General features: G+C 42.5%; 1 protein-coding gene and 1 non-coding gene across 5 annotated transcripts in view; both read right to left on the reverse strand.

Moving 5' to 3' along the window:
• LOC124777932 overlaps positions 1 to 23,250 on the reverse strand; it is a 94,170-nt gene that overhangs the window by 11,274 nt on the left and 59,646 nt on the right. The window lies entirely within an intron of this gene.
• Positions 4,687 to 4,760, reverse strand: Trnat-ugu. Its single transcript has one exon. It is a non-coding gene; the product is annotated as a tRNA-Thr (tRNA).

The raw sequence follows: 23,250 nt of genomic DNA on the forward strand, positions 1-23,250 counted from the left end.
GGTTTCCATCTGAGCTCTTGATATTCATACAAGTGGTTCTCTTTTCTCCAAAGGTCTCTTTAATTTTCCTGTAGGCAGTATCTATCTTACCCCTAGTGAGATAAGCCTCTACATCCTTACATTTGTCCTCTAGCCATCCCTGCTTAGCCATTTTGCACTTCCTGTTGATCTCATTTTTGAGATTTTTGTATTCCTTTTTGCGTGCTTCATTACTGCATTTTTATATTTTCTCCTTTCATCAATTAAATTCAATATTTCTTCTGTTACCCAAGGGTTTCTACTAGCCCTCGTCTTTTTACCTATTTGATCCTCTGCTGCCTTCACTATTCATCCCTCAAAGCTACCCATTCTTCTTCTACTGTATTTCTTTCCCCCATTTCTGTCAATTGTTCCCTTATGCTCTCCCTGGAACTCTGTACAACCTCTGGTTCTTTCAGTTTATCCAGGTCCCATCTCCTTAAATTCCCACCTTCTTGCAGTTTCTTCAGTTTTAATTTACAGTTCATAACCAATAGATTGTGGTCAGAGTCCGCATCTGCCCCTGGAAATGTCTTACAATTTAAAACCTGGTTCCTAAATCTCTGTCTTACCATTATATAATCTATCTGATACCTTTTAGTATCTTCAGGGTTCTTCCATGTATATAACCTTCTTTTATGATTCTTAAACCAAGTGTTAGCTATGATTAAGTTATGCTCTACGCAAGATTCTACCAGGCGGCTCCGTCTTTCATTTCTTAGCCCCAATCCATGTTCACCTACTATGTTTCCTTCTCTCCCTTTTCCTACTACCGAGTTCCAGTCACCCATGACTATTAAATTTTCGTCTCCCTACACTACCTGAATAATTTCTTTTATCTCATCATACATTTCATCAATTTCTTCGTCATCTGCAGAGCTAGTTGGCATATAAACTTGTACTACTGTAGTAGGCGTGGGCTTCGTGTCTATCTTGGCCACAATAATGCATTCACTATGCTGTTTGTAGTAGCTTACCCATACTCCTATTTTTTTGATTCATTATTAAACCTACACCTGCATTACCCCTATTTGATTTTGTATTTATAACCCTGTATTCACCTGACCAAAAGTCTTGTTCCTCCTGCCACCGAACTTCATTAATTCCCACTATATCTAACTTTAACCTATCCATTTCCCTTTTTCAATTTTCTAACGTACCTGCCCAATTAAGGGATAGATACATACATACGCCTTTTCAATAACTTTAGCAAACACTGATGGCATAGAAACAGGTCTAAAATTGTCTGCATTAACTCTTTCTCTCTTTTTATAAAGCGGCTTTACAACTGAGTACTCTAATCATTCAGGAAACTGACCATTCCTAAAGGAAAAATTACAAATATGGCTAAATTCAGAGCTAACATGTGCAGCACAGTACTATATAATATTCTGCTAGGCATTCCATCATATCCATGAGAGTCCTTACTCTTGAGTGATTTGCTTAGTGACTCAATCTCCCCCTTGTCTGTATCACAGAGGAGTATTTCAGACATCAATCTCGGAGAGGCATTTGCTAAGAAAGTTATATGAGTCCCTGTAGATACTAAATTTTTATTTAATTCACCAACAATGCTCTGAAAATGATTGTTAAATACTGTACATATATCTGATTTATCAATAACAGAAATATTTTTAATACGAACTGATTTTATATCGTCAACCTTGTACTGCTGACCAGACACTTCCTTCACAACTGACCATATGGTTTTAATTTTATCCTGTGAATTAGCTATTCTAGCATACCAAATACTCTTTGTCTTCCGAATAACATTTTTAAGCACCTTACAATACTGTCTGTAATGAGCTACTGTAGCTTGATTGTGACTACTTCTAACATTTTGATATAATTCTCCCTTTGTTCTACATGATATCCTTATCCCACTTGTCAGCCACCCAGGCTGCCTATTACTGCTAGTACCCCATTTAGAACGTTCTAATGGAAAGCAACTCTCAAAGAGCACGAAATGTGTTAAGGAAAGCATTATACTTATCATCTATGTTATCGGCACTATAAACATCCTGCCAATCCTTGACAAGGTTTAAAAAACTCTCTGCCGCTGTTGGATTAACTTTCCTACATAGTTTGTAATTAGATGTGACATTTGTTTGAGTACAAAAGCCTTCTAGTGTTAAAATTTGTGCATCCTGGTCTGAAAGGCCATTCACCCTTTTACTAACAGAATGACCATCTAGTAATGAAGAATGAATAAAAATATTGTCTATGGTTGTGCTACTGTTCCCCTGCACCCTAGTCGGAAAAAACACAATCTGCAACATATCATACGAATTTAGGAGATCTACCAAAATCTTTTTTCTTGCACCACCATATACAAAATTTATATTGAAGTCATCACATATAACTAATTTCTGCTACTTCCTACAAAGTGAATCAAGACCCCTCTCTGGATGGAGCAGAAATGCTCTGAAGTCAGAGTTAGGGGACCTATAAACAAGAAAAATTAAAAGTTTAGTTTCACTAAATTCAACTGCCCCTCCACGACATTCAAATATCTGTTCAATGCTGTGCCATGATACAGCTATGGACTCAAATGGAATACTGTTTTTTATATACATAGCCACTCCCTCACCCCACAAGGAGGTCCTTGAAAAATAGCCAGATAATCTGTATCCTGGTAAAGGAGGCCTCTGAACTGCACAGTTATTAAAGTGGTGCTCTGACATACCAATAATTTCAGAGTCAATATCTATAAGCAGTTCACTAACTTTATCTCTAACGCCTCTTATATGTTGATGAAATATGCTAATTCCTTCTCTACTTGGAAACATGACATCATCTGAAGGTGAACCCTTAGTTAGAGGGACTTCCTTTAAGCAGGTATACCTATCAGCTGACTTCAATCTAAAAAAGGTATACCTCTAACACCAACTACCACAGGAATTTTTCCATGAGTGATTCCACGACCACCCACTACACGGTCACCTATAAGCTTTTCCAGCCTTCCCTTCCTATACCTACCGAGGTGCAGGCCATGAATTATACATCGCTAGAGACAATAAGAAACGTTAGCTGAAAACTAAAGCATGAAATTTACTAAATGACTTCAATGTACAGAAAACTCTTGGGCCATTAAAGGAACATCCTTGTTTCACACTGGAGGAAGGCAATAGAACGGGATGGAGATTACAAGGAAAAGTAGGGCATGTAGATGAAACACCATTCTTTCGTGTGTGTAATTCCCTTTACGTTTAATAAAGAAATGTTGAAGAAAAAATGTGGTGCATTACTTTCTGGGCAACACTCGTACAAACAACAACTAAACAAGCAGAAAGGTATATATGTTCAGTAAACTAGATAAAAAATCAGCAATTTGAAACTTTCAGCACAGGGCAGGAGCATGTAGAGGAACTCGACTCAATTTTGAAAGAATAGTTGACCATGCATTAATAAATGTGTACCCAATAGAAGAGTTCATAATGGGAAGAAACCTCCATGGTATACAGTCACTGTAAAGAAACTTCGAAAGAAACAGAGATTATTGCATAACAGGTGTAAAACAAAGTGTAGGGCTACAGATGGATAGATGCAGAATGAAATGTGTTTGGCTGTCAAGAGAGCAATGCGTGATGCTTTCAATGACTACTGTTGCAGAATATTGTCAAGTCATTTTTCACAGAACCTGAAGAAATTGTGGTCATATGAAAAGGCACCAAAGTTAGTGGTCCAGTCCCTAGTGTATGAGACAGGAACTGAAATTGAGGGTAGCAAAGCAAAAGCTGAGATGCTTAACTCAGTTTTCAAATGTTCCTTTACAAAGGAAAACCTAGGAGAATTGCCCCATTTAATCCTCATACCACTGAAAAGATGAATGAAATAAGTATTAGTCTCAGCGGTGTTGAAAAACAGCTGAAATAATTAAAATTGAACAAAGCTCCATGGCTCGATGGAAGGAATCCCTGTCAGATTCTCTGCTGAATTTCCAGCTGAGTTAGCTCCCCCTCTAATTAAAATCTATCGTAGATCCCTCAAAGAAAAAACCATTCCCACTTCTTGGAAAAAGTCACAGTCACACCCATCTACAAGAAGGGTAGCAGAAGTGATCCACAAATCTAATATCCAATATCCGTGACATCAATTTGTTGTAGAATCTTATAACATATTCAGAGCTCAAACATAATGAGGTGCCTTGAACAGAACGACCAACTCAATGCCAAACTCGATCATGTGAAATCCAACTTGCACTTTTCTCACGTGGCATACAGGATGCTTTGGGTCAAGCCAATCAGGTCCATGCTGTATTCCTTAACATTCAAAAAACATTTGACTCAGTACCACACCTATGCTTATTGTCAAAAGTATCATCATATGGGGTATCACGTCAAATTTGAGACTGGATCAAGTACTTTTCGGTAGGGAGGACACAGCATGTTATCTTGGATGGAGAGGCATCATCAGATGTAGAAGTAACTGCCTCAGGGAAGTATGTTGGGACCCTTGCTGTTCATGTTGTATATTAATGGCCTTGCAGACTACTTTAATAGCAAAATCAGGTTTTTTCTAGATGATGCAGTTATCAATAATGAAGTAATATGTGAAAGAAGCTCCTTAAATATTATAAATTAATATTCTAATATTCTAAATTAATTGAAACGCTCAGCAGCAGACAGGTGTTGTTGATATACCTCGATGGGGACAGCTCAAAATGTGTGCCCCGACCGGGACTCGAACCCGGGATCTCCTGCTTACAAGGCAGATGCTCTATCCATCTGAGCCACCGAGGACACAGATGAATAGCACGACTGCAGGAACTTATCCCTTGCACACATCCTGTGAGCCCCACATTCCCAACTGTTCACAATCTAAATACATAATGTACCTAGTAGATATTTGCCCATCCACTCATTACTCGTTCACACTAAGGTGATGATTCCCGTAAGAGTTCGGGCAACCTGTGCTCATTCGCACAGATGAAGGTCAATGGCTGGGTAGCCTTTTAACTATATATGTGAAGATAAGGGATAAGTCCCTGCAGTCACGCTATTCATCTGTGTCCTCGGTGGCAAGATGGATAGAGCGTCTGCCATGCAAGCAGGAGATCCCGGGTTCAAGTCGCGGTCAGGACACACATTTTCAGCTGTACCCATTGAGGTATATCAACAACACCTGTCGGCAGCTGAGGGTTTCAATTAATTATCATTTATTCTAGAGAAACTGCACGGTCATCAATGGTATCTGTTCTTTCGAGAACAGTTACTATCTTCACATATACCATAAATATTCAGTCAGATCTTGATAAGATTTCAACGTGGCGCAGAGATTGGCAACTTGCTTTACATGTTCCAAAATATAAAATTTTTCACTTCACAAAATGAAAAAAAAGTATCCTATGACTTAATATCAATGAGTCACTGTTGGAACTGGCCAACTCATACAAATACATGGGTGTAATACTTCATAGGGATATGGGTAAAGCAGGTGGTAGACCTCAGTTTATTGGTAGAATACTGGGGAAGTGCAGTCAATCTACAAAGGAGATTGCTTACAAATCTCTCATGCGATAGGTTCTACAATATTGCTCAAGTATGTGGGACCCATGCCAATAAGACTAACAAGGGATATTGAACGTACACAGAGAAGGGCGGCACAAATCGTCACAGGTTTGATTAAACTGTGGGTGAGAGTCAGAGAGATACTGAAGAAATTGAACTGGAAGACTCTTGAAGATAGATGTAAACTATCTCAAGAAAGTCTATTAACAACGTTTCAAGAACCAGCTTTAAATGATTACTCTAGGATTATACTACAACCCCCTACGTATCACTCACATAGGGACCGTGAAGATAAGACTAGAGTAATTACTGCACAGACAGAAGCATTCAAACAATCATTCTTCCTGCATTCCACATGTGAATGGAACAGGAAGAAACCGTAACAACTGGTACAATGGAATGTACCCTCTGGCATCCACCTCGCGGTGGTTTGCATGGTGTAGATGTAGATGGAGCTGTAGAAGGGAACGATGCCAGACTTATGCAATTTAGAGAAATCTGGATCACCTAAATAAGCCAATGCCACTTTGAACTCCAATTGCCATGAATGTCAGCTCGGTGTGCCACTAATTGTGCCATTTTACCTGTTACCTATGTATGTGGAAGGACAGAAGTGTTCCATATTAAATTAATATGGTTAAAATGATCAAGATAGTTGTATCTCTTCTTCTTTAGGCTGGCATAGATTGATAAATAAGATAAATTTAGCTTTAAAGCAAGTTATACAACAGTGAGTTAAAGTATGTGTATCATAATAATCATGATGATGATGATGATAATAATAATAATAATAATAATAATAATAATAATAATCTCGTATGGTTTCCCATCACTGACAGGGTCTGCTTGGAACACAAGCCTCTCCGCATCTTCCATGATCGTCTCACCATCTCTTGGCTACTGCTCTGGCCCAATCCTCTTCTTTCCTCCACATATTCATGTCAATCAATTTATTAAACATTTCCTCGATGCAATACAGAAAACTAGTACAGACAGCTCATGAGTAAAAAAGCACGATGTAGGGAGACAGGTGTGTGTGTGTGTGTGTGTGTGTGTGTGTGTGTGTGTGTGTGTCTGTTTTTCCCTACAAGCTATTCCAAAAGCTAGCAAAGCTCTGTACCTTCTGTTTGTGTACCAACCAATGGCGCAGTTCTTCTGGATTTCGATGAGTTGTCTCCTTTATTCCTAAATAATTCATAATTCTCAAACAGAACTTTCCATACATTACTTTAAAAAATGGAGCATATGTAACAATACTCAACGTAAGTTATCGATTACTGGGGAATTAAGAACATAATTAACTTCCTAAAACATAAAATCCTCCAGGGAGATCGTATATTTTTAAGTGCCTGCACAGGATTACAAATCCATTTTTGTACTCAAGATTTTAACAATTGATTCTGCTGTATCCACCAAATACTGTAAGTGATTGTCTCAGGTCTGCTTGATAAGTGAGCCAAGCAACCTGTTTGGGTATCTGAAAACATATTCTCTATAACAAGACTAATTTTGCTGCAAATCCAGAATGATGAAAAATTCAGATTATACAAAGATGAAAGCAGCAATTGCTTAACATATTTAATGCAAATAACAAAAGATGTTGCAGCAATGAAGACAACACAAGAAGAGAAAATCTCAAACAGAATGTGGCAGGTATTAAAGAAAAGTTGGGAGTTTTGTGAAAATCGTAGTGAGAACTTGATAAAACATGGTGAATTAACAAAACTATTCAAAAATGTCTTTGATAGGATAAGAGAGGCTACAATGAAAATATGATATGAGAAATTACTAAAAACAAAGTATGAAGAAAGCAAAACATTAACTTATTTTGTCAGCTGAAATGGGAGACCGCATAGTAACTAACAACAGAGAGAAAACTGTATGAGCATTCAAAGATTTCTTTAAATGTTTATGTAATCAAAGAGATGAATCAGAAACACAGATATATAATAATGAAAACAACAAAATACCCAAAAAATGCCAGATGAGAGCAGATGATGGTGTCTCAACACAAACAGTTAAGGCCAAATGAAAAGTTGAATGGAAGGAATTTATTTAGAGATTGTTTGTAGAAGAAGACAGTTCCTCAAAACTATAACAACATTGTAATTATTCTCCTCCACAAGAAAGGAAACAGACAAGGCACACAAAACTGTTTACTTATCAGTCTCCTCCTGTAATGTGCAAGATATAAACAAAAATTATAACCATCCACATAGAAAACACTCAAGATTTTAATCAGGCAAACAAACATGCTGTCTTTAGAAATGGATTTGGCAGAATTGACTATTTGCACGATAACCAACAATGAGTGTGTATTACCGCTTTGTCTGGGTTGGTTGGTTGGTTAGTTTGTGGGATTGAAGTCCCAAGATTGCTAGGGCCATCGGTCCCTTTTTCCATGAAAGTGAAACACCCACAAAGAATAAAAACAAACAATGGATTTGACAAGAGACGACACAGGACAAGAAAGACTCAGACAGAGATCAGACAAAAGGAATTAAAATCACACAGTGTGTGACAGTGGTTGGCCGACCATAAAGACAAAAAAGGAAAAGCGAACCACCAACAAATGCACTAAAAAACCCAGTCTAAAATCGAAGGCCAAAGGCCAGACTCAACACAAAAAAGGACAAACACTTAGATCAAGTGATAAAAGCCCCCTGCCCCGGAATAAAACGCAAAACTAAGCCTGCCATGGTAGCGTCATGTGTTAAAAGTGCAAGGAGTATATCAGGCAGCGCAAACGTCTGCCTGAGCGCAGTTAAAAGGGGACACGCCAACAAAATGTGTACTACCGTCAAAGCTGACTCGCAGCGACATACAAATGGGTTCTCACGGTGCAATAAGTAGCTGTGCGTAATCCGGGTGTGCGCAGCCGGCAGAGAAGAACAGGCTCCTTGCGAGAGACCCGCAAGGAGGAGCGCCATGCACCAGTAGACTGCTTGATGGCCCGAAGTTTGTTGGGTGAAGGAAGGGTGTGCCACTCTTCACTCCAGGTGCGAAGTACCATCTGCCACAAAACTGACCTGAGGTCACTCGCCGAAAGGCCAATCTCCAAGGCTGGTGCACCGACAGCCTGTCTGGCCAGCGTGTCAACATGTTCATTTCACGGGATGCCGAGATGAACTGGGGTCCACACAAAGACCACAGTGGCCACAATGGGTAAGAGTATGGAGGGACTCCTGGATAGCCATCACCAGACAAGAGCGAGGGAAACACTGGTTGACAGCTCAAACTGCTCAGGGAGTCACTACAGATAACGAAGGGCTCACCTGGGCAGGAGCAGATATACTCTAGGGGCGCGAGAGATGGTGACCAACTCAGCAGTGAAAACAAAGCAGCCAGTGGGCAATGAGTGTTGTTCATAATCAACACAACCAGCAACCATTGAATCATCAGTATAGACAATGTCAGAGCCTTGAAACGCAGCAAGGATTGAAAGGAAGCGGCGGCGGAGGGCCTCAGGAGGGACTGAGTCCTTTGGACCCTGTGCAAAATCGAGCCGAAGGCATGGGCGGGGCACACACCACGTGGGGATATGCAGAGGGGCCTGGAAAAGAGGTGGAAGACAGAAGACCACAAGCCCAGAGAGAAGAGCTCTGATGCGAACCGCTATCGTACACCCTGGCTGGGGACGCCGTTCCAGAAGATGGACGACCGAACTTAGGGAACAGGAGACGATAATTGGGATGCCCAGGCAAGCTACAAACGTGTGTAGCATAAGTGGCCAGTATTCGTTGGTGCCAGAACTGCATTGGAGGGACACCTGCCTCCACAAGTATGCTGTTGACAGGGCTTGTCCGGAAAGCTCCAGTGGCGAGTCGGATCCTGCTGTGAAGGATGGGGTCCAGTAACTGCAATGCGGAAGGGGATGCCGAACCGTAAGCCAGGCTCCCATAATCCAGATGGGACTGAATTAACGCCTGGTACAGTTGTAGAAGGGTAGACTGATCGGCACCCCAGCTGGTGTGGCTTAAGCAACGAAGAGTGTTAAGATGCCGCCAGCATGTCTGTTTAAGCTGCCGAATATGAGGCAGCCAAGTCAACCGGGTATCAAAAACCAACCCCAAAAACCGATGCATCTCCACCACAGCAAGAGGTTCACCGTCAAGATAAAGCCATGACTCAGGGTGAACAGCGTGTCGCCGACAGAAATGGATAATGCAGGTCTTGGCAGCCGAAAACTGGAAGTCGTGCACTACAGTCCAAGACTGCACCTTGCAGATGGCACCCTGCAGCTGCCATTCAGCAACTGCAATGCCAGCGGAGCTATAGTATAGGCAGAAGTCGTCAGCGTACAAGGAAGCTGAGACAGGCGTTCCCACCGCCACAGCGAGCCCATTAATTGCAATTAAAAAGAGGCAGACACTTAAGACACTCTTGCGGTACCCCATTCTCCTGAACTCAGGAGGAACTATGGGAGGCCGCAACTTGCACGCGGAAGGTACGACGTGACAGAAAATTTTGTATGAAAATTGGCATCGGACCCCGAGGACCCCAACCATGAAGTGTAGAGAGGATGTGATGTCGCCATGTCGTATCGTATGCCTTCCACATGTCAAAAAAGACAGCGAGGAAGTGCTGACTGCAGGCAACGCCATACAGATGGCAGACTCCAGGCTCACCAGATTATCGGCAGCAGAGCAGCTCTTACGGAACCCTTTGTCTGGAAATCAATGGTTCTGAGAAAGCTTTTGACTCTGCTTCACAAAATCTTAAGTGATGGGCCTTACGATAAAAGGCACAGATGACAATTATTATGGTATGCTGAAGAATATCAACATTAATGCTATAGAATTCATTAAGATAGTGGGAAATTCACAACTGAAAGAGGACTCATGCATGAAGCTCCAATGTCAACTATTCCCAGCAGTTCTACAGGAACTTTTCAAGTCCCAACAGTAAGAAAAAAAGTAAGAATACATGGTCCATCTATGTTTTGCTGATGACAGTGTACTGTTCCGAAATAAGTCTTTCATAAAAGACTGCTTCTTAAGGGCTGAGACACTTCACATGCAAAAAATTATTGGTACACTGCTCCAGTCATTTTGACACCACTATACGTTTTGGTGGCCATGTCATCATCTTTTACACTGTAAAATTTGCTTTAACACACACGTTTTGTCTATTCGGCAACACTGATATTGCTAGGATATACCTGAAGATGATGGTATTAAAATCGAAATGTGTAATGTTGTTAAAAATAAAAGTCACTAAAGTAGTGTACTAATAAATGAGTGTACTGTTTGCTTCTAGTGCATATAAACTTCAACAATATTATGAAAAGAATAGATTGCTAAACTCTGTAAGGGTGACACCCTGGGTTGCAGGCAGGCACAGTGAAATGACTGTTATACATTGAGCTTTCAACCAAAGGCTTCTTCAGAAAGGAAACACACTCAGATTTCCGCAAGCAAACACACTTCTCGCACACATGACCCAAGCAAACACACTTCTTGCACACATGACCGCTATTTCCAGCTGCTCCAGCCACAATGCAACTTTGTTGAACTGAAGCAGCAATCTGGAGTTGGGCAGAAAAGGGAGAGGGATAACAGGGAACAGATGGGACAGAGAAATGAGTGCCGCCTGGCAGAGCTTGCAGGTACTAGATAATACCAAGACATAGCTTCCAGATGCAGCATTGGGAGGTTGTGGGGGAATAGAGAGAGTGAAAGGAGAGGAGCAGAGAAGGGGAAGAGACTGGTGGCTCCGTTGGCAGAGTGGCACACAATGACGGTGAGAGGATTGGTGGTTTTAATGTTGACAGATGTGAGGATGGAGCCATCAGAGAGGAGGAGATTGATGTCTATGAAGGTGCCACGCTGGGCTGAATGGGATCAGGTGAAGAGGGTGGGATAAAAGTTGTTGAGATTGTGAAGGAATCACGGTATCTTGGCCCTAAGTCAAACTCATAAAGAGATCATAAATGAACATGAACCTAACCAGGGTTTGGGATTTTTGGAAGGTTAGGAAGATTTCCTCTAGAAGGCCCAAACAGGTTGGCACAGAAGGGTGCCATGTTGCATTGTGGATTTATTTACATACGTTCCCTTCAAAGGAGAAAATAGGGTGTGTGTGTGTGTGTGTGTGTGTGTGTGTGTTTGGAGTTTACTGTGGATGCAAGGCTAAAAAGATTATCACACAGTGAGGAGTAAACTTACAAAATGACACTCCCTCACTCCCACCTCAGTCATGTTGACCTACACAAATTATAAAACAATGGAGAAAGGGTAGAAGATGCTATACCTGGGATGAAAACGTAAGTAGAATGACAGAGAAGCTAAAATAACAGCACAGGGAAATGTGTTTTGTTGACCACTTACACACACACACACACACACACACACACACACACACACACAAACTTAAAACTCTCGTCACATTTGTTTGAACATCATTTAAAATAGATGGCAGATCTGTTGGCAAATCTGCAGAAGCCCTCTCATCTGAAAATAAAACAGTCTAATAAAATGTGGCACACAGTGATCTGTACACTACAAGCACAATACTTCTTGCAGGAGCAAGAGGCCATGCATTAGGACTGTGTCCTATGAGAAGGCAAGTAAGGAGGACCTCATCCCACCCGCATGGCTGGAAGGAGTGACACCACAGCCATGTTGTGGTCTTTACTAGACGGAGCTTATTGTCTGTCACTTCCAGCCACTCTTTGTTCCCTCGATGCGTGACTGTGTACCTAACAGCAAAATGACAGCATGCAGAAAGATTCACTGTGTGATCAAAAGTATTCGGACAGCTGGCTGAAAATGACTTACAAGTTCGTGGTGTCCTCCATCGGTAATGCTGGAATTCAATATGGTGTTGGTCCACTCTTAGCCTTGATGACAGCTTCCATTCTTGCAAGCATACTGTCAATCAGGTGCTGAAAGGTTTCTTGGGGAATGGCAGCCCATTCTTCATGGAGTGCTGCACTGAGGAGAGGTATCGATGTCAGTTGGTGAGGCCTGGCACCAAGTCGGCAATCAAAACATCCCAAAACTGTTCTATAGGATTCAGGTCAGGGCTCAGTGCAGGCCAGTCCATTACAGGAATGTTATTGTTGTGTAATCACTCCGACACAGGCCGTGCATTATGAGCAGGTGCTCCTCCATGATAAACATGACTACACCATAACACCACCGCCTCCGAATTTTACAGCTGGCACTACACACACTGGCAGATGACGTTCACCGGACATTCGCCATACCCCCACCCTGCTAGTGGATCGCCACATTGTGTACTGTGATTCGTCACTCCACACAACATTTTTCCACTCTTCAATCGCCCAATCTTTACGGTTCTTACACCAAGCGAGGCATCATTTGGCACTGACCAGTATGATTTGTGGCTTATGAGCAGCCACTCACCCATGAAATCCAAGTTTTCTCACCTCCCACCTAACTGTCTCAGTACATGCAGTGGATCCTGATGCAATTTGGAATTCCTGTGTGATGGTCTGGATAAATGTCTGCCTATTACACATAATGACCATCTTCAACTGTCGGTGGTCTCTGTCAGTCAACAGACAAGGCTAGCCTGTTTGCTTTTGTACTGTACATGTCCCTTCATATTTCCACTTGACTATCACATCGGAAACAGTGGACCTTGGGATGTTTAGGAGTGTGGAAATCTCGCTTACAGACATATGACCCAAGTGACACGCAATCACCTGACCACGTTCAAAGGTTGTGAGTTACGCGGAGCACCCCATTCTGCTCTCTGATGATGTCTAATGACTAATGAGGTCGTGATATGGATTACCTGGCAGTAGGTGGCAGCACAATGCACCTAATATGAAAAACATATGTTTTGGGGGGTGTCCGGATACTTTTGATCACATAGTGTAGCACACTGAACAAACAGAGGTTCTCGATATGGATTCTGGGGCTGCTATATCCACACTTTCATTCCCCGCAGTAACCATGTGCCCTGGTGTGACCTTTGTGGTCAGAGAAGGGCATCTTGAATACTCTGGACCACTTTATCTGTTGGGTACAAGTGTTGCAGTGACTTAAGGGCACTCATAGAGTTTGAAAGACAAGGAATTTAGCACTGATAACATATTTCATCTGCTTCAGTGTTTACAAAAACCCATATAATTCCATATTAAATACAATAATCTCCTGAGGCAATTCTAGCCTGATGACATGTTCAGGGAAAACAACAGAGCAACCAATGGACCCTCCCTGTTTAGACCCATTTGTAAGTACAGCTACAGAGTTGTGGTGCTCAGTTAAATCTCATTAAATAATGTATTAAAAATTATATGGAGGAGGGCAAACTCATCTGTACTGCACTAAATCTAAAATTACTCTGGGCCTCTGTAGTGACCAGGATGGCAGGTGATTAAAACTGTGGATTTGCAGTTGTCCTCGCTCCACACCAAGGGACTCCAGTTTACACTTCACACAGATCCCAAACAGCCGTGGACAGTTGGTAAAGAGGCATCCCATAGCCAGATGAGCAATGATATGGTGTGCTAAGGAATTGCAAATAGCAAGGAACTTACAAGCCTGATGAACCATGAGTTGTTGTCAGATGGTAAGTGGTGGTTCATCAGCTTCAGCACAGAGACTTGGTATGGGGCTGGTCCTGTAAGCGCCTGTGGCCACAGTGTTTCCTTCATGGTGTGTAGCGCCAATGATCTTCAGTTAATTATGATTCACCGGCCTGTACATAGTGCACCCACAGCCCAGTTGTGATCACATGAAAGCTCTATCTTGAGCAGACATGCTCTGTTCACTCCCCAAGACCAGTGGTTACAATATTTCTGGAGATTCAGTGCCTTCCAGGACCTTGCCTTCAGGTCCTTTAGGTGTGATAGCCACAACAGGTTTGAGTCAAGAATGAGGCCCAGAGTGCTCACAGTCTTTAAAAGGGAGAATGGTGTGCCACACATGCAATTCAGGTAAATTAAAAATACAATGAGAATGATTACAATGAACACACACCCTTATCAGCAGAAAACTGAAAACCCTTCTTTGCAGCCCACTCTTCCAGCTATTACACTGTAAGTTGCTACTGACCAGTCACTGTTGCAACACTGAAGGAGGAAGAGAAATTGCTAAATCGATCACAAATAAGGAGCACGTTACAGGATTCCTTACCATAGACAGGATGCTGTTTATAGCTATGGCAAAGATGGTAACACTTAAAACTCCGTCCTGAGGAAGACGATTCTCCTGCTCAAAACGATCTGATAGCATGTCACCAACTCGGGATCTAAAAAAGCACTTAGACTGGAAGGACTACGAAGATGGGGAGGTGCCATGAAAGACCCATTGGTGTAGCTGAAAGAAATTACGGCATTTCCAAGTAGATCCATATGCCTCACTGATGTCAAAGAACACACCAATACAGTGGTGATTACATAGGAAAGCCTCCTGAACAGCTGTCTCTAGCAGGGTCAAGCTGTCAACAGATGATACAAATCTCCTGAATCCACACTGAGAGCTAATAAGGAGCTAACATCCAGACTAGATGACAGTTAAACATGTAAAAGAGTAAGTGGTTTGGGGATGGGGAGAGAAACTTCTGACCCCAATCTTAATGTATAAAATGGCAGGGAAGGGGGAAGAAGGTTGTTAAATATGCCTCGTGGCGGTAATGTGCAGAAGGTCGAGCAGTCAGGACTTGATAGTGGGCAGCTACAGCTGCCGTTAAATGACAAAACAGGAAATGAAGTACAATAAAGAGGACATATTTCAATATACAGAGCACAAAGGGCGCGCCTAGGGTCAGAAGTTAGTAGGCTTAGGCCAGTCTAGCAGGTCGAACAATTAATTAAATTGGGCAACGGAGGGGGAAGTGGTTCATGTTAACTTACGTAGGTGGCCGGTTGTGAAAAGCAGAGCCAGAGGCTCTGCATTCCAAAAAGACGTCTGTTCTGCTCGAGGTCTGGATTACAAGAGAGAGAAGGAACTGTGTTCTGCACCGCAGACCACTCCAGCGCCCACACATGTGATTGGTATCCCGCACACGCTATTGGCTAAAACCAATGACGTGAATTCTCTAGCAGTTTCAGCAGAGGGCTCAAGGCATCTCCTGTCAGCAGTTTTAACAGGACAGAACTGCCTTGGTTTTGAAAGGCAAGCAACTTGTGTCACGTAGACACGGCGTGAATTACTCTGGGAGAAAACTTGTAACGATTCCATTGGGCCTTTGAAATAAAATTTTTAAACTAATTCCCTAAAATATTCCTTGACTGGCTGCCATCCTGTACAAACATTTGTTCCATAGTCTTTTCTACACAGCTCATCAATGCAATGCTCCGGTAACTAATGGGACATGTTTGGCCCTTTCCTGGTTTGGGTATCAAAATGGCCTCTCACCACAAGTTGGAAAAGTAGCCTCTATGGTGTATCAAATTAAAATATTCAGGGAGGATTCCCTTTAATGCTGCTGTCAAACATCGAAGCATGCTGTACTGTATTTGGTTGTGAATGGAAGCATCATCAAGATTCTCAGATGGTGCCGAATCAAGCTCCTGCGTGGAGAAAGGGCAGTTGTAAGACTCAAAATTGTAGGCTCTGAAATCCATCTTGCCCTTCTTCACAGTCACATTGTAGCGGCAGAACACTGAATCCCAGGTGGCATTAGCAGTAGTCATTGCAAAATGCCCTGCCAACATCTGGACAATGTTTCTGGGCATTATTTGGAGACACCCCTGTTTTAGCAATCCTACTATTGGTAATCAACAGTATTTACTAGAAGCCTTCCTGAAGGTTTCCCACACTTTTGTAGAATGAGTGGAACAGTTTATAGAGATCAGAATTGCTTGCCATGACCTGTAATTACACATTAGCCTTGGCTCCTTCAACTCAAAACACTGTGAGGTTTCCCACCATTGGACGTTACTTAAACCTTCACAGAGCTGCACACCTGACTAGGATTACTGAATGGCACTCATCAGTCCACCAAGGGACAGCTTGCCTCCAGATATGGTCTGAGGATTTTGGGATGGAGACGTTAGCGGTATAGTGTATCACTTTTGTAATGTGGTTTAACCTCCTAGATGCTGTCATGGTGTCCAAACACAGCCAGCTGGCTCAACAGTGTCATGTCAGCTCTGCTTATCATCTATCAGGGAAAGCTCCATCCATTAGGTGAATTTTGAGGGGGAAGTGGTCACTGGAATGAAGGTCATCAGTCAGTTCACGCTGAACAGAGTCCACAAGAACAAAGACAGGTCAATGGCTGAAAATGATTCGGTAGTAGCACATAAATGAGTGGCTACGCCAGTGATGACGAGGAACAATTCATGAGAGGTTATGAGGGTCTCCAAAATCCAAGCCCAAGGGCAAGTAGAGGTTGAGCCCCACAATACATGATGGGGGAGTTGTTCTATAAGAGCTATTAGAGACTCAGGATTAGCCACATTTTGAGGAGGTAACTACAATGAGTAAACAGTGATCCTTTAAGAGATATGAACTTCAACTGCATCTGCTTGCAGGTCAGTAGCTGAGGGGAGAGAAGAGGAGTGGTGCACATTATTGAGAAACACAGTGACCGCTCCCTCGGGTCTTTCCCCAGTCAGGTCATCCTTGTGAAGAAAGGTATAGCTGCATAGTACAGGAGCATCAGACACTTTAAAAAGCATTTTCTACAAATACAAGCACAGGGCGCATTCCTGTGCTAGGAGTTCTTCCACATGTGTCCTGAGCCCACTAATGTTCCACTGTAGTGTGGGAGCCATTTATCATGGGGGTAAAGCTTTCACCCTGTCTTTGAACCAGGGAGGAAAGCCTATAGTGGGAGCAGGCTCCAACTTGGGCTGAGATGAGTACCCCAGGCCAACACCAAGGTCCAACGGCTCCAAAGGCAAATCGTGAGAGATGTCAGAGACAGTGACATTGACATTGTCAGACTCCTTATTTCCTGTCTCCGTCAGCTGCTGATTCTTTACCTTTGACTTTGATTTGTTGCCTGTGGAGGCAGCACTAGACAGTGAACCAGACTGAACCTTTGGAGGAGCCGAGAGCTCCTTAATGTTGGCAGCCACAGGCTTTTCTGGTGTTTTGGGAGGAGGTATGGGTTGGGAGGAGGTATGGGCTTCGAAGTAACTGCAGCAGTACAAGTGCACTGACAAATGCAGGTACTAGTGCCGACACTAGTAAGCTCCGCCTGTGTAACAGCATCGATCTTCTGATCTGGCTGTTTAAGAACAGAAGCAAAGGAAATTGCAAAGGAAGGGGCGCTGCATGGCTTTATATATCTTTCTGGCCTCACCATATGAGATAGGCTTCACAGTTTTAAGTTCTTGTATCTTGTATTCTTCAAAATATATGCTGCAGTACCTACTCCAGATAGGGTCATGCCAGAGCAATTCACACACTTCAAAGGACGTGAGCAAAGGACTACTCCATGGGTGGCCTTACAACATTTGCCACAAGTGGCTTGTCTGTTACACCCCAGAGTAGTATGCTCAAAGCCTTGTCATTTGAAACAGTGCATAGGTTTGGGGACATAAGGTGACACACTTAGGGGAAGGGAAACTGCCTTGACATGCTCTGGAAGTTTTGTGCTCTTACAAGTAAGTATAAATGAGTCTGATTGAACTAGATCACCATCCACCCTTTTCATTACATTTCTGACATGAGTGCGTGTTTTACTAGTAGTGTAAAATAATGTGAATATTAGTACAATCTGACTTTTGTACGTATTCAGTGCAGTAATGCAATAACTGCAAATATGTGTTGTAAAATGATTCTTCTATTCAGTGTTTATCGCCTCATAAATTAAAGGTTTTTTTTTTTTTTTAAAAAAAAAAAAAACCCTGACTCATTCCACATCCATGATCATCATTCCACTTTGGATCAGTGGAAGGTACATTAGCATATTTACTTTTCATATTAATATTTATTGTGTTTTCTCATTGTTCTGACATGTTATACATCCTGGAGGATCTCCTCATTGGATCATTTCGAACTATAAGTACATTCAATCTAATCTAATAATACTTTCTTGGGCCAAGTTCATTTTTGGGAATGTCTGCCAGAGTCCTGCAGGTCACCACACCTTTGCTGTAACATGGTATGGAGCACAGTCTCAAAGGCATATTCCCATAGGCTTTTGGCTTTCTGCAGGTTTGTCGCTTGTTGGGAACTTGATGTTCTGATCAACAGTGTCCCACTGTACAATCACTTAACTGATTTTAATAGATGTTAGCAATGTCCTCTAAGCCTTTTTGAATGTAGAAAAAAGTGTAAGTTTCTCGAAGCTGCCCTCTTTCCTCTTAAATATTAAAAACACATTCTCATTACCAGCAAGCATTCTGTTACTACAGAAAAAGTTTTTGGAACTAATTCCTGAGTCAGACTGGCTACACTAGCCCTCTTGTTGACTGGGTGTTGGTACCTACCAGTGGCCCAACCATTCCACTGGGCAGAGGGGGAGAAAATTACGAGGCTTCCATCTCGGTCCCACACACAGCTAGGGAAATAAAAGTCCATCCAGACAGAGCCCCACGTCCCTTAGGTATGCTTTATACAACTGAGGTGTGGCAGGTCCCCCAGAGGTTGCCTGCTAATGACTGTTCCCCCTCAACAGCAATGCGGCTCATTGGCACAAAGCACGCCTTGATATTGAGGGTTTTTCTATAGAGGTTTTTTTCCATTCCTGGGGTCTTGGGAGGTCAAGCCATGATCCCAGATCCCTGTGACGCACAATTTTCCATCACCGCACCATACAGTGGTTGCTGAAGCATGCCCAGAGCTTATAGTGACACTGGACTGGTGGCACTTACAAGGTCCTAGCTCAGTAACCCTGAGTCACCAAGCCTGTATCCCAGAAACTAAAGCTGAGTTCCCAAGGGCAACAGTTGAGTGTTCGGATAAACTTAGTAAAGTGTATGAGGAATGAGGTAGTCGGCTTTGGGGCTGAAGGACACTGAGAGAAATAGTGTTCAACAGCGGCAAGATCATGGGCATGAAGGTTGTTGGTGTATAGGGAAGTGGCATCAACAGTGGCAAGCAGTGATTCAGCGGGTACTAGCAATTGGCTGGAGGTGTCGTTCAATGATGGCCGAAATTCTTTCAGTGGGATCACAATAACCAGCCACAAAGGGCATCCAGGATTGTTGGGTTTGTGGATTTGGGACGCATTGAGAAGGTGAATGTGCGCAGAGTACCACAGGGTTGAGGATGGAAATGGATTCAGGGAAGAAGTTCTGGAAAGGGTCTATGGCTTCAAGCAGGTATTGGAGGTTCTGTTGGACTTATGGGATGGGATCATTCTAGCAGAGTTTGTAGCTGGAGGAATCAGACAATTGGCAGAGCAGAGGCCTTCCAAAAGGTAGTTACTGTGATTCATACCAACAATGGTAGAAACTTTGACTGCAGGTAGGATGATTAGATCAGGATCTGTTTTGAGGCTATGTATGGCTGTCTTTGCTTCTGCTGAAAGGTTCGTGTTCTTAGGAAGGCCTGCAGGAAAGGATGTGAGGCCAAGATGAAGTTGAGGAATTCCTAGAAAGTGACCAGGGGATAGTTAGTTGTGTGGGGAATGGGGTGGATCCAGCTGGATGATGGTGAAAGTCACTGTGAAAGGAGGAGTGGGATCCAGAGAAAGGGCTTTTGTGGTTAGGCCATTGGGGGGGATTCCACAGTTTCGGCAGTACTGTGGCAGGTATGATGTTGGGGAAATGGTAATAACACGGGAAATGGAAATGACATAGGAAATGGGCAAATGAAGGCATTAGGTGGTTGTGTGGGAAGCTAGATAACAGAAAAATATGAATTAAAATACACACAACCACATAAAAACATGCAAAAATATGTAAAAATATACCCTGAAATGATGGACATCCAACCCAAGATCCTTTCCACCCCTTTCCCTGCTCCTCTCCTTTTCACCTCCCTGTGCCCCCCACCCCCCTCTCCTCACAATACTGTGCTTGACAGTCGTCTTGTGGCACTATCTAGAACCTGCACACTCCACCAGGCAGTGCTCACTTCTCTCCTCTACCCGCATCCTGCTTCAGTTTAATGTGACGCAGTTGCCCTCTGGTTGGAGATAGTAGTCATGTGTCCGAGAGGTGAGCTTGCTGGTTTGAATGTGTGTGAGTATCCTTTCTGAAGAAGGCTTTGGCTGAAAGCTCAATGTGTAACAGTCTTTTCATTGTGCCTGTCTGTAAGTCAGTGTGTCATCTTTATAGTGATTAGCAATCTACTCATTGCACAATGATTTTGGTGTTCAAACTTAAGCATTCCCTTGTTTGATTAAGCTTCCAACAATGAATGCAATAAAAGATTTGAACTGAAAATCAATAACATCAGAGGCAAGCTTACGACTCTCTCACTCCGCAGAAATAACCATATTCCAGAGGGTTTACAATTTTTCTTAACAAATGAATTTCTATTAGATTCTGTTACATTATTAATTTTGATTATTGTTTAATAAATGAATCCAGAAATAAACATAGTAAACAGTACAGAATTGTGTAATTAATAATAGAAATTCACCATATAGCGGAGATGCTGAGTCGCGATATGCACAATAAAAAGATTCACACAATCATAGCTTTCGGCCATTAAGGCCTTTGTCAGCAGTAGACACACATACACACACGCACACACACACTCACTCAAGTGCAACTTGCACACACATCTGCAGTCTCAAAGAGCTGAAACTACACTGTGATCAGCAGCACCAGTGCATGATGGGAGTGGCGATTGGGTGGGAGTAAGGAGGAGGCTGGGGCAGGGAGGGGGAGGGATAGAATGGTGGGAGTGGTGGACAGTGAAGTGTTGCAGTTTAGACGGAGGGTAGGAGAGAAGGTGCAGAGGGGGGAGGGGGTAAGTAGTGGAAAGAAGAGAAATAAAAATAAAAATAAAAGAAATTAAAAGACTGGGTGTGGCGGTGAAATGACGGCTGTGTAGTGCTGGAATGGGAACAGGGAGGGGGCTGGATGGGTGAGGACAGTGACTAACGAAGGTTGAGGCCAGGAGGGTTACGGGAACGTAGGATGTATTGCTGGGAAAGTTCCCACCTGCACAATTCAGAAAAACTGGTGTTGGTGGGAAGGATCCATATGGCACAGGCTGTGAAGCAGTCATTGAGATGAGGGGTATCATGTTTGGCAGCGTGTTCAGCTACAGAGTGGTCCACTTGTTTTTTGGTCCCTGTTCCCATTCCAGCACTACACAGCCGTCATTTCACCGCCACACCCAGTCTTTTAATTTCTTTTATTTTTATTTTTATTTCTCTTCTTTCCACTACTTACCCCCTCCCCCCTCTGCACCTTCTCTCCTACCCTCCGTCTAAACTGCAACACTTCACTGTCCACCACTCCCACCATTCTATCCCTCCCCCTCCCTGCCCCAGCCTCCTCCTTACTCCCACCCAATCGCCACTCCCATCATGCACTGGTGCTGCTGATCACAGCGTAGTTTCAGCTCTCTGAGACTGCAGATGTGTGTGCAAGTTGCACTTGAGTGAGTGTGTGTGTGCGTGTGTGTATGTGTGTCTACTGCTGACAAAGGCCTTAATGGCCGAAAGCTATGATTGTGTGAATCTTTTTATTGTGCATATCGCGACTCAGCATCTCCACTATATGGTGAATTTCTATTATTAATTACACAATTCTGTACTGTTTACTATGTTTATTTCTGGATTCATTTATTAAACAATAATCAAAACTAATAATGTAACAGAATCTAATAGAAATTCATTTGTTAAGAAAAATTGTAACCCTCTGGAATATGGTTATTTCTGCAGAGTGAGAGAGTCGTAAGCTTGCCTCTGATGTGATCAGATGTATTTTTGTGTGAACAATGTAATCTTGGCTTTGCTAATGTGAAAAATCAAAATACTGTATGATATACTAAAATGTGATAAAATATATATGAAGTTAGTATCTGTTCCCAAAAAAAAGAACAGATACCATTGATGACAGTGCAGCTTCTCTAGAATAAAATGATAATTAAATCAACATCCTAGCTGAAACAGGTGTTGATATACATCATTGGGGGCATGTAGCAAATGTTTGCCCTGACCGGGACTCGAACCCGGGATCTCCTGCTTACATGGCAGACACACTATCCATCTGAGCCAATGAGGGCACAGAGGATAGTGCTCCTGCAGGGACTTATCCCTTGCACACTCCTGTGACAAAATATATTTATGTAGAAAATGCTGCAACAACAATTTTCATATTTATTTTGTTCAAATCAACCGTGAGGATCTGAAGTGAAATCTTTGGCTTCAAAAATCAGACCCCTAGACAAGAAGAACTGGAGCTATTTTAACATGACAAGCTAAGTAAATCTGAAAGTTTATTGTAATCTTTGCTCCTCTCAAATCTTCATAAAATACTTTGCTTATTAATTACTTGGACTGGACATTGTTTAATGTGGACAACAGATGGAATCAGGAAGGAAGGGGGAGATTGCAACTTTTAGATGCGAACATACTAATACCAATGTTACACAGGGCAGTACTGCTTTGCTCTTACCCATGAAGATGGTCCATGACTGATACTGGTTGATATTTGGGTTTAAAATAAAATCAGCTGATGGTCAAACATGCATTTTATAAAAACAAATCAGTGGTACAGCAAGAATCCTTATAACCACCAAAACTCCCAAACCCTCACCTGCCTCAGATTTACTGTTGACATCTTCATGGCATGGAGCAAGGGTGAGGGCACACTATCCATATTCCTTCAGAACCTCAACGCCTTCTCTTCCATTCGCTTCAGCTGCTTCTCCGCATACCAACA

This window comes from Schistocerca piceifrons, chromosome 2, assembly GCF_021461385.2.
Source record: "Schistocerca piceifrons isolate TAMUIC-IGC-003096 chromosome 2, iqSchPice1.1, whole genome shotgun sequence".
In the NCBI taxonomy this organism is placed as follows: Eukaryota; Metazoa; Arthropoda; class Insecta; order Orthoptera; family Acrididae; genus Schistocerca; species Schistocerca piceifrons.